Source organism: Lissotriton vulgaris, chromosome 5, assembly GCF_964263255.1.
Source record: "Lissotriton vulgaris chromosome 5, aLisVul1.2, whole genome shotgun sequence".
Classification (NCBI taxonomy): Eukaryota; Metazoa; Chordata; class Amphibia; order Caudata; family Salamandridae; genus Lissotriton; species Lissotriton vulgaris.
The window spans coordinates 1,791,826,063-1,791,837,859 of record NC_141693.1 but is presented as its reverse complement, the minus strand read 5'-3'; positions in this window follow the sequence as shown (position 1 = coordinate 1,791,837,859).

Genomic DNA, 11,797 nt, shown 5'->3' with positions numbered 1-11,797 from the left:
TAAAGGAAAGGGGGCAAGGTAGACCCCTCCTGACCCCCTAGGATTAATGAGGGGGATATTAAAGTGCCCCGCGGGGCAAAAGAAAAAAAAAGAAAATTGTGATTTTTCGCGGTAGAGGCGCTTCCCGGTACGCCAACCGGGCAGCTAACCGGCAGCGTAACGGGAGTCCGACATCTTGTGTTTTTGGAGCGTCCGGTTTGCGTACCGGGTAGCGTTCCAGTAAGCATAACAAGGGGAAAACCAAGAGAAAAAGTAAAATAAAATTTAAAGGAATAGATTTCCACCAAACTTGGCAAAATTGTAGGGACTGTTTGTTTGATGTGCCTTTGCAAGGCCTCAAGATATGTGCACGTGTGGATTTTGTCTAATTAAGGTTAAAAAAATATATATATATATCTGTAAGTGTGCTCTGGCGCGCTTACGTTACGGGTTTTGTTTGCGCTGCAGAGACGATGTGTCACATTTATGCGACGCGTCATGAGGCGTCTCACGTGGCTACGTGATACGTCACGTAATAAAGAATATATTTTACAGCTATAGATATTAGCTTTTAAAAAACCAGTGAAATTCACTGAAAAAACCATAGGTTATAGACCATATATAGTTAGGAATTTGCATTTACAAAACCATGAAAATTCACAGAAAAAACCATTGGTTATAGACCATATATAGTTAGGGATTAGCATTTACAAAACCTTAATTTACTCGCACAAAACCATAGAAATTTGCATATATAGTTAGTTGCAATAACTATATATCACGCACCCGCAATCCACTGCTGATGATGTCACATATTACATCATTCATGACATGGTCAGTGACATCACTGATGACATCACTGATGACATCACTGATGACATCTCAAATGACATCACTGATGACATCTCAAATGACATCACTGATGACATCACTGATGACAACATCCAGTGACTGTATGTTTCTGTAAAGTTAAAATATGTCTTACATATTGAATAATGAGTGGATGTATAAGTGTTTGGATGAAGGATTTAGTAGGTGCATGACTGACTGTATGAGAGAATGATGAAATGTGTCTCACTGAGTGCATGGGTTAGTAACTAAACTGTCTTAATTTGTGCATCATTATTTCTGTAGTTCTGTAAACTGCTGCTTGTGTTGATCAGTAGCTATATGAGTAACTATATGGGTTATTGATTGGTTGCCCAAATATTTGTATGGGAGAGTGAGTGTGTGTGTGGGGGTGGCTAGGAGGTATGTGACTCTGTGCATCGATGTGTGAGCAGTTGATTCACTAGATGTATGGGTTCAAAAGTGCATGTGGAAACAGCTGTATGGGCGGTTGACTGTCTGCATGAGTGTATTGGTGAGTGATTGGATTTCTCAGTGCTACATGTCAAAGTAAGTACATATGTAAAACACAGTCCATGTAAGAGTTGACATATATAAATAACTGTGCATAAGAGCCAGTGAATGTGTGAGTGGCTGTATGGATCATTGTGAACTTGTATCAGTGATTGTATGAGAGTAAATATAAAGATATGTTTGATTAAGTAAGGTGTGTATAACTGTATAGTTGAGTAAATGGAGGTGTGATTGATTCTTTGCATGACTAACTAGGTGTGTGAGTAACTCCATGGATGAGTGACAGTCTGTGAGTGTCTGTTTACACTGATTGTATCTAAGGTTATATTAGAGTCTGAAGAGGTTCATCGTATTATCACATGAATGATATCATCAGTGATGTGATCAGTAATGTCAAATGAGATGTTATCAGTGATTTCATCAGTGATGTCATTTGAGATGTCATCAGTGATGTCATCAGTGATGTCATTTTAGATGTCATCAGTGATGTCATTTGAGATGTCATCAGTGATGTCACTGACCATGTCATGAATGATGTAATATGTGACATCATCAGCAGTGGATTGCGGGTGCACGATATATAGTTATTGCAACTAACTATATATGCGAATTTCTATGGTTTTGTGCGAGTAAATTAAGGTTTTGTAAATGCTAATCCCTAACTATATATGGTCTATAACCAATGGTTTTTTCAGTGAATTTTCATGGTTTTGTAAATGCAAATTCCTAACTATATATGGTCTATAACCTATGGTTTTTTCAGTGAATATATATATATATATATATATATATATCTCCTCCTTGCCTCGGAAAATCGTCACCGCCTCCAGACCAACGGGTGTCTCGCCTGAATCAAAGACCTCCGATGCCGGGTCACTTTTGCACTTTAAAAAAGGTGAATGTTTGTATTGTAGCTTTGGTGAACAAGCCTGCGGGTCAGGCGAAACGCGTCCGAGGGTTGACAAATAAATCAATTTGTCTGGTACATGGTCTCGCCAGCGTGTGGTTTTTCTACTCGTTAACGTGGTGATATATATATATATATATATATATATATATATATATATATATATATATATATATATATATATGTATATAAATATATATATATATGACGAGTGCTGGCTCCTTAATCAGATACGGTTGGGGATTTCTTTATATATATATATATATATATATATATATATATATATATATATATATATATATATCTGTGTGTGTGTTTGTGTGTGTGTGTAGCAAGAAAATTAAAGACATCCTCGGTTATGCTGAGGTGGGTTGCAAGGTACATTTCTGTTTCTGGCCTGAGGTGATGAACTCTAAAGAGGTCGATAGATTTACCACCTATTAAATCCTGCTATTCCACCTGAATTAATTCAGGCAGCACAGTAGGAGACACTTTTAAACAAAACTAAGTCCATGGTGTCATGATAGGGCCGGTGTGAACATGAGCCTTCACAGCTCAGTGATAAATGTGCGGGCTCTCCCGACCCTCTTTCAAAACCAGGACAATTATTTATTTTTGTAAAAAGTGTTGGGACGCTGGGACAGTCACATCGAAAAACCATGACTGTCCAGGCTAATCTGGGATGTCTAGTCACCCTAACCATGGTAACCCAAGTATGGCGGTTTACTGATCGGATGAATAGATCAGGCTATAGAGATCTTTATTGACGACATAAAAGGTAGAACGTTGGGCAGGAAAAAGAATCACATAAATGTGGCAAACTATGGCCGCTGCGGGGTGGGGAGTGATTGGACGAGTGGTTGCAGGAGGTGATGGTGGTCCCAGATGATTTTATATTTAGACGTGTTTCTTTCGACATCCCAGACTATGGCATGGGGCAAAAATTTGGCCTCCCTGTGGTCGCAGGTGAGCGACCAGATGCGAGTGTGGCAGCAAATGCCATTATCTCTATTTGGCAGATGCACCATTTTTAAAATGATCTCCATACCTCGTCTTCTATACCAACTCCAAAATCATCCTTACCCAATACAGCTGACGTGGTTCCGCCAGCTAAATGCCATTTGGACCCGTCGCCTTTGGGGGGCGGTGCATCCCGAGTGGCCGTGAGGACTTGTTTTCAATACACATATTCGGGTGGAGTAGCCACACCGGATGTTCAAGAGTAGTATATGGCTGCGCACCTTCTCATCCTCAATGATTGGTGGTATTGCGACCAGAGATATCCGGGATATGTTGTGGAGCGTTGGGTGCTGGGGGACAATGCCCGACACACGGTTCTCTATTCTGCGGTATTGCTCGGGGCTGACGCCCGCGACAGCTACGCTTTCAAGATCTGGAAAACTGCACTTTGCACGATGGGCTGGTGGGGGAAGCTCACATTACGACAACTGACGCGATTATCTGGTTTTCGGGGCTGGGAAGCTATTGGGATAAATACACTTGGCAGGGTTTTGCGTGGCTGCAATTTAGTCTTTCCTAGAAATTCAAACGAAATACGCTATGCCCTGCTCAAAATTCTATCGATATCTTCAATTTAGGCATGCCTTCACCCATATCTATCACAGATATCCCTGAATTTAATCCTGTTGAGGCAAAGGCCTTTATGGGTGAACTGGGAGATCATAAAATAACAAAAATTTATTGTGCACTTATTAACATTACACCTACAACACTACATAAAACTAGAGATGCATGGCAACGTGACCTGGGCTCCCTAGAGGAAGAGGTTTAGGTGGAGGCTCTGGAATCCCCGCGTAGCGCAGTAATAGCGGCCCGCTTGAGCCCGATCCAGTTTAAATATCCACATACATCCTACTACACTAGACACAGACTGTGCCGCGCTGGCTTAATTGCATCCCTGCATTGCTTGCAGTGTGGGTCTATGGAGGGTACTTTTCTGCATACGGTGTGGACCTGCCCAACACTGTTGAGGTTTTGGAGGGGAGCGATTACGTGTCTATCTGAGGTTCTGGAGTGGGAAGTTCCATTTTCTCCACAACTAGCTATGCTGTATTTTACGGAGGGTTTGGGTGGCAACAGGTACAAGCATCACCTGTTATTCCTTGGCCTCACGTTGGCAAAAAAAGACATCGCCAGGGTCTGGAAGGATGAATCCCCGCCACGGGTTGAGGTTCTGGAAGAAGGGCTTCGATTTTAGTATGGGTCTAGAAATCCCGGTATTTGAAGCGAGAGGATGCCCAAAATTTGGAAAAGATGGGCAGACTCTAGAGGGCTATATCTGGAATCCCCTCGTACTACTGAAGAACAACTGATATGAGTGTATTGGACTGGAACTTACACAGCATGCATAACAGTTATGGTTATGGGTGGCTTGAACTCTCACTATTTATGAGACTTTCCTACTTCCCAGGTAGATATAGTGTGGCACTGTTACTTGTTTTTCTAAAGTTATATTTCGAAACTTATAACTTGTATGAACAACATAGTATCATTGAAAATGTTGATATCAATATAAGTCACCCTGTATACATATTGCTGGTGCCCTCTGAGGCATCAACTTTGTCTTGGCTGTCAACAATAAAATGATGTTGTGAAAAATAAAAAAAATGTGGCAAACTACCTGAAATTCATATTTAAGATAGCTTTAACAATGAAAACAAGGAAACATGGCTACTGGTTTAATCAGGGCATTAAGTGGGATAAAAAAAGTGTGAGTGTGTAAAGAAGGTGTGGCCTATGTGATTAAGGGCATGGCTTAACCCTTTCGCTGCGTCGGCTATTCCGCCGCAGCGCTAAGTGGGCGGGGCGGCCCCTCTATGCGGCCGCATGCTGGTGACAGAACCACTCCGTCACCAGCCGCGGTTGAGCTGTGCTGGTGACGGAGCGGTTCAGTCATGACCCGCCCCGCTCATTAAAACTGCCGCACAGGCGCGAAATCAGCGCCGCGCAGGCGCGGCGGCCGGGCCATGACGGAACCGCTCCGTCATCAGCACAGCCCACCGTAGCTGATGACGGAGCAGTTCCGTCATCAGCAGGGGAGGGGTTAAACATGTAAATGACATTTCTGCTATTCCCATATTGTGCCTCTCGAGCAGTCTTTTTGGCATCTCTGAGTAGTTTGTTACTGCATCCAGCTGTATAACACAGCAACTGACATACATTTATAACCAGCCAGGACTGTTGGTTTTGTCAGTTGTTGTTCACTATTTAAGATAAATGAGTAACAACAATGATTTTGTTGTATATTATATTGACATTTTTTTATTCTGAAATTGAGATTGTAAAGTAAACACTACTGAGGCCTGTGGAATTGGTTTCAGAGTCCTGTTATGTTCACTATATATTAGACATGTACCCTCTTTTCTCTCCACATCTTGTCCATCTACATATCTTACTCCCTATTTCTTTCCTTTTCAGATCCCTCTTTTCACTTTCTCCTGAATGCACTTCTTCGCATCTCCTTCACTTCTTCACCCCCTATATGCACAATGCACTGCATATTTTTTTGCATTTGAGAGTGTACCTGCTTGACACACATTTGCACAGAATCACAAGTGCAACTGGAATAGGTGGCCATTGCTTCATGCGCTCAGCAGAGAGTCCAAGGATTGGAAGAGCATGTATTCTGAACGGCTTTTTGAAACTCGCACTGCCTTCAGCCTCAACACCAGCGCTCTCAATCGTGGCTCAAGAAATGTATCATCCTGCTTACTTCATCTAAGAGTGTTAAACACCTACAATATAAACAGGAACTAAATCACTGAAATGGGTTACTTTAACCCCTTCCATGCCAACGGCCGACGGGAGCACTCCCTTCCCAGTGCTGCCGTCAGCCAAGGACCGACGCAGCCCCGCCCACCCTTTAAAACGCCCGCACCGCAGTGGAAAAATCGCTGCGGTTAAGGCGTTAAAATTTTTTATATTTATTGTTTTTACCAGTAAGCCAGCCAGTAAGTTAACCACATGAATATAGGGACCTGCTTCAAAGTCCGTTTTTAATTACTACTAGGTCTGACACCCAGAGGGACCTGGCCTACATAAAGCCCTGGGTTTAATGTCATGCAGAAAGTCAGAAAGCATGAAGCAGTCATGGGTTATGCATGAAGCCGTGCGTTGTTTCTCCTGGAACTAAAGTATGAAGGGAAGGAAGGCCTGACATTTACAGCAGTGGCAGATGTGGACAGACTAGTAGTCTATTGAGAGAATTATTGTATAACGGTTGCCAAGTTAGGGCACAAATGCAATAACTCATGTATGGCCTGTCCTAAAAGATGGGCCGATGATAGGCGTTTGACTAGGACTGGAAATGATAATCCTTCAAAACGGGCAAAATCATCCTATCTACATATTTGAAGTGCCATGGGCTACAATTAAGAGTCCCCGTATTCCACTTTTACTGATTTATATAGATATATGCAGACAGAAAACAGTGTGCTTCCTCTCTGTATTTATTTTTGCAAGTGGAAAAATACAGATAATTGGGCTTCGTGTGAGTGACTCTCCCTGCAGCCATTGAGAGCACTGGGTGTTTAAAAACGGGCTGAGATTTCTTTAACTCCCTATCTCAACATTTGTTTGTGGTATAATGCTGATATGTTTATGTGGTTGTACTGTTTTTTATGTTTGGCTTTGCATTGTGTTAACACCAGACAGGCATCGACATGCACTATGATCAGTTACATGTGGAAATATTCAACTTGTAACTTTGTTTGCGAAAGTTAAAAAAAGTGGATAAATGCTGATAAGATGACCAAAAAATAAAAATGGATAAATGCAGATGGTAACATTCAAAAACAAAATACCATAAAACCGGGAGCCCTCGCTATAATGCACTTGTAATACAGCAGATTGTGATGGCGTATACCGTCCGTCAAACTCTAAATAAGGCCCTAAGACCTGGAGAGGCAAGGTGATATCATCAAACAAAACCAGTGCAATGGAATGTAAATGGCTACAAAACAATGAGGGCCTCATTTATGAAAAGTGACGCATAGCTGCGTGAAAACAGCGATGCGTCACTTTTCATTGCGCACTCCTTGCGACACCAATGATGCGTCATATTTACAGTATGACGCATCATTGCGCAAGGAGTTATAGATAAGTCAGTATTTCTGACGTATCTGTATGGCGCAAAAGTGACGCATTGCTGGAGTGTGTCACAAAAGTGACGCAACTCCAGCAATGTATCCTTTCACATGGGGCAAGCCCCATGTGAAAGGGCCTGCGTCAGTCTTACGCCTGCTGTGAGGCAGGCGTAAGAAATTGACGCATTTGAGTCCTAGAAGTGGCGCAGTGAAATCTCATAGATTTCACTGCGTCACTTCCATGACCCTTACTTGCGTCAATACGCCCCCCTTGCATACATTATACCTGGTGCAGGTATAATGTGGCGCAGGGGTTTACAAAGTGACGCATCTACCTAGATACGTCACTTTGTAAATATAGCGCAACCAGGTGCATTTTTTACGCCACTGGTGCGTCACAAAAAGTGACGCACCAGAGGCTTAAAAGTGACGCACAGTCTCATAAATGACGCCCTTAACCCTTTCCTTGCTGCCGTCGGCCAATGGCCGACAGCAGCACTACCTCCCCAGTGCTGCCGTCGGCCATTGGCCGACGGCATTCCACCCGCGCAAGAAAACGCTTGCACCGCGTCGGAATTACCGCCGCGGTTAACAGGTTAATATCCATGCCTAAAAATAATGGTATGTTAAATTAACTGTACTTCTTTACTCAGACACAAACAGGTGTTCCCCAGAACTGTGAGGTCACCGAGCCATCTCCTTAACCCTCCTCAAAGTGCTCTCAGAGGTCATTTGCCTCGGTGCTGAAATTAAGAGAAGTGTCCTCAGGTGCAGGTTATCAATCACTGATCAGCAAAAATGATAAGCAGGGCTGAAGGAACTTTGAATAAGGTGCCGGAATAGAGATGGGCGCTATCTCTCTTGGCTCTTTCTATAAAATGCAAGCCATTTCTACTTCCATTTGATTTATCGATGGCATTCTTTGGAGGAGGAGATGCACACACCACACATGACATCACTGATGTTGCAAATATAGGTTTCTGTGCTGAATCCTATGATCTTTTCAGGTGCAGTTTCATTTGTGGAAATACATGGTTTGTTGTTGTGTCGGAATAATTATCCAAACTATGCGCTAAATCCCAAAATATTAGAATTATTCATGAATTTCCATTTAGAGCTGCCAGTAAAACCTATAACTTTTTAGTAAATACAGTTGGAAACTAGCGTTGTAACTTGTTTAGCCCAACTTAAGAAAGAAAAATTGTAGTACCCAACTTCGAAGTGGGCAAGCCAACAAATTAACATAACGAGCCGAGCCACAGCAGCGTCAAGAGTCTGGCTTGGTAGTCTATGCACAAGCCAAGTCCTGAAAAGGTTGGCCATGTAAATCACACGCAAAAACAACTGTTGATGGACAGAATGCAGAACAATGTCATACATTCACCCCAGTACAGAGATCTGGGCCTAAATCCATCGTTTTTTTGCTCACCACACCACCCCAGTTCAGATATTCCATCCATCATCTTGTGTGTTTTGCTGTTCACCCTATGTGGGAAGGGTATGCCCAGACGTGTGTCCCGTGCTCACTATGCCACTGCTGTCAAGCTATCCTGACTGATGACGGCTGATAACCAGAAACCGGTCCTAGGATGCTTGATTCCTGTCCAGGGAAGACTTGGCTTGGGTTTTCGGGCTGGACTGTTCCCATGAGGCATAGGGGCAAAACTGATTTGCATATGGCCATGTCTGAACTGGAGTGGCTTGGTGAGCAAAATAATGATGGATTAAACCCAGATCTGTGAACTGGGGGTGAATGTTTTGCCATTGTGCAACATTCTGTCCATCATCATGTGTGTTTTGCTGTTCACCCTATGTGGGAAGGGTATGTCCAGCCGTGGGTCCCGTGCTCACTATGCCACAGGAGTCAAGCTATCCTGGTTGAAGAAGGCTGATAGCCAGAAACCGGTCCTAGGATGCTTGATTCCGGTCCAGGGAAGATATAGCTTGGGTATCAGGCTGGACTGTTCCCATGAGGCACAGGGTCAAGACTGATTTGCATATGGCCATGTCTGAACTGGGGTGGCTTGGTGAGCAAAATTACGATGGATTAAACCCAGATCTGTGACTGGGGGTGAATGTTTTGCCTTTGTGCAACATTCCGTCCATCATCTTGTGTGTTTTGCTGTTCACCCTATGTGGGAAGGGTATGGCCAGACGTTGGTTCCGCGCTCACTATGCCACTGGAGTCAAGCTATACTGGCTGAAAGCAGCTGATAGCAAGAAACCGGTCCTAGGATGCTTGATACTGGTCCAGGGAAGACATGGCTTGGCAGTTCGGGCTGGACTGTTCCCATGAGGCACAGGGTCAAGACTGATTTGCATATGGCCATGTCTGAACTGAGGTGGCTTGTTGAGCAAAATAATGATGGATTAAACCAAGATCTGTGACGGGGTGAATGTTTTGCCATTGTGCAACATTCCGTCCATCATCTTGTGTGTTTTGCTGTTCACCCTATGTGGGAAGGGTATGCCCAGACGTGGGTCCCGTGCTCACTATGCCACTGGAGTCAAGCTATCCTGGCTGAAGAAAGCTGATAGCCAGAAAACGGTCCTAGAATGTTTGATTCTGGACCAGGGAGGACATGGCTTGGCAGTTCGGGCTGGACTGTTCCCATGAGGCACAGGGTCAAGACTGATTTGCATATGGCCATGTCTGATCTAGGGTGGCTTGTTGAGCAAAATAACGATGGATTAAACCCAGATCTGTGACTGGGGTGAATGTTTCACCATTGTGCAACATTCCGTCCATCATCTTGTGTGTTTTGCTGTTCACCCTATCTGGGAAGGGTATGCCCAGATGTGCGTCCCGTGCTCACTATGCCACTGGAGTCAAGCTATCCTGGCTGAAGATGGCTGATAGCCAGAAACCGGTCCTAGGATGCTTGATTCCGGTCCAGGGAAGACATGGCTTGGCAGTTTGGGCTGGACTGTTCCCATGAGGCACAGGGTCAAGACTGATTTGCATATGGCCATGTCTGAACTGGGGTGGCTTGGTGAGCAAAATAACGATGGATTAAATCCAGATATGTGGCTGGGGGTGAATGATTTGCCATTGTGCAACATTCCGTCCATCATCTTGTATGTTTTGCTGTTCACCCTATGTGGGAAGGGTATGCCCAGACGTGGGTCCCATGCTCACTATGCCACTGGAGTTAAGCTATCCTGGCTGAAGACGGCTGATAGCCAGAAACCGGTCCTAGGATGCTTGATTCCGGTCCAGGGAAGACATGGCTTGGCAGTTCAGGCTGGACTGTTCCCATGAGGCACAAGGTCAAGACTGATTTGCATATGGCCATGTCTGAACTGGGGTGGCTTGGTGAGCAAAATAACGATGGATTAAACCCAGATCTGTGACTGGGGGTGAATGTTTTGCCATTGTGCAACATTCCGTCCATCATCTTGTGTGTTTTGCTGTTCGCCCTATGTGGGAAGGGTATGCCCAAACGTGGGTCCCGTGCTCACTATGCCACTAGAGTCAAGCTATCCTGGCTGCAGACGGCTGATAGCCAGAAACCGGTCCTAGGAGGCTTGATTCCGGTCCAGGGAAGACATGGCTTGGCAGTTCGGGCTGGACTGTTCCCATGAGGCACAGGGTCAAGACTGATTTACAGATGGCCATGTCTGAACTGGGGTGGCTTGGTGAGCAAAATATCTATGGATTAAACCCAGATCAGTGACTGTAGGTGAATGTTTTGCCATTGTGCAACATTCCGTCCATCATCTTGTGTGTTTTGCTGTTCACCCTATGTGGGAAGGGTATGCCCAGACGTGGGTCGCGTGCTCACTATGCCACTGGAGTCAAGCTATCCTGGCTGAAGACAGCTGATAGCAAGAAACCGGTCCTAGGATGCTTAATTCCGGTCCAGGGTAGACATGGCTTTGTCAGTTCGGACTGGACTGTTCTCATGAGGCACAGGGTCAAGACTGATTTACAGATGGCCATGTCTGAACTGGGGTGGCTTGGTGAGCAAAATGTCTATGGATTAAACCCAGATCAGTGACTGGGGGTGAATGTTTTGCCATTGTGCAACATTCCGTCCATCATCTTGTGTGGTTTTTATGTAAATCACACATCAAACATCATGTCAAATATACCAAAGACTCCTCAAAATTCAAAAAGTGTATTTCTTCAACAGGTGGAAGAATATGTCACATCATAGCTGTGCACTGAGAAGTACTTATTAAATGTGCTAGTTTTTAAACATGAACTTAGAACCATTCCTGCCCCGCCCTCCCCCACCCTGGAGACAGTGCCATTAGTGGACTAAGAAGAAAGATAGTTGTCATGTGAGCCTTTCATGTGGCCCACATTCATATAGAAAGACCAACATTATAGTCTAGTAAATCAAACACAATAGGTTAATGTGTAGCTAGTATTCTAAAATCATATATGTGCGGTCATTTGCGATAAGGAAGAAAAAGGACAATCTGTAAAATAAAATTT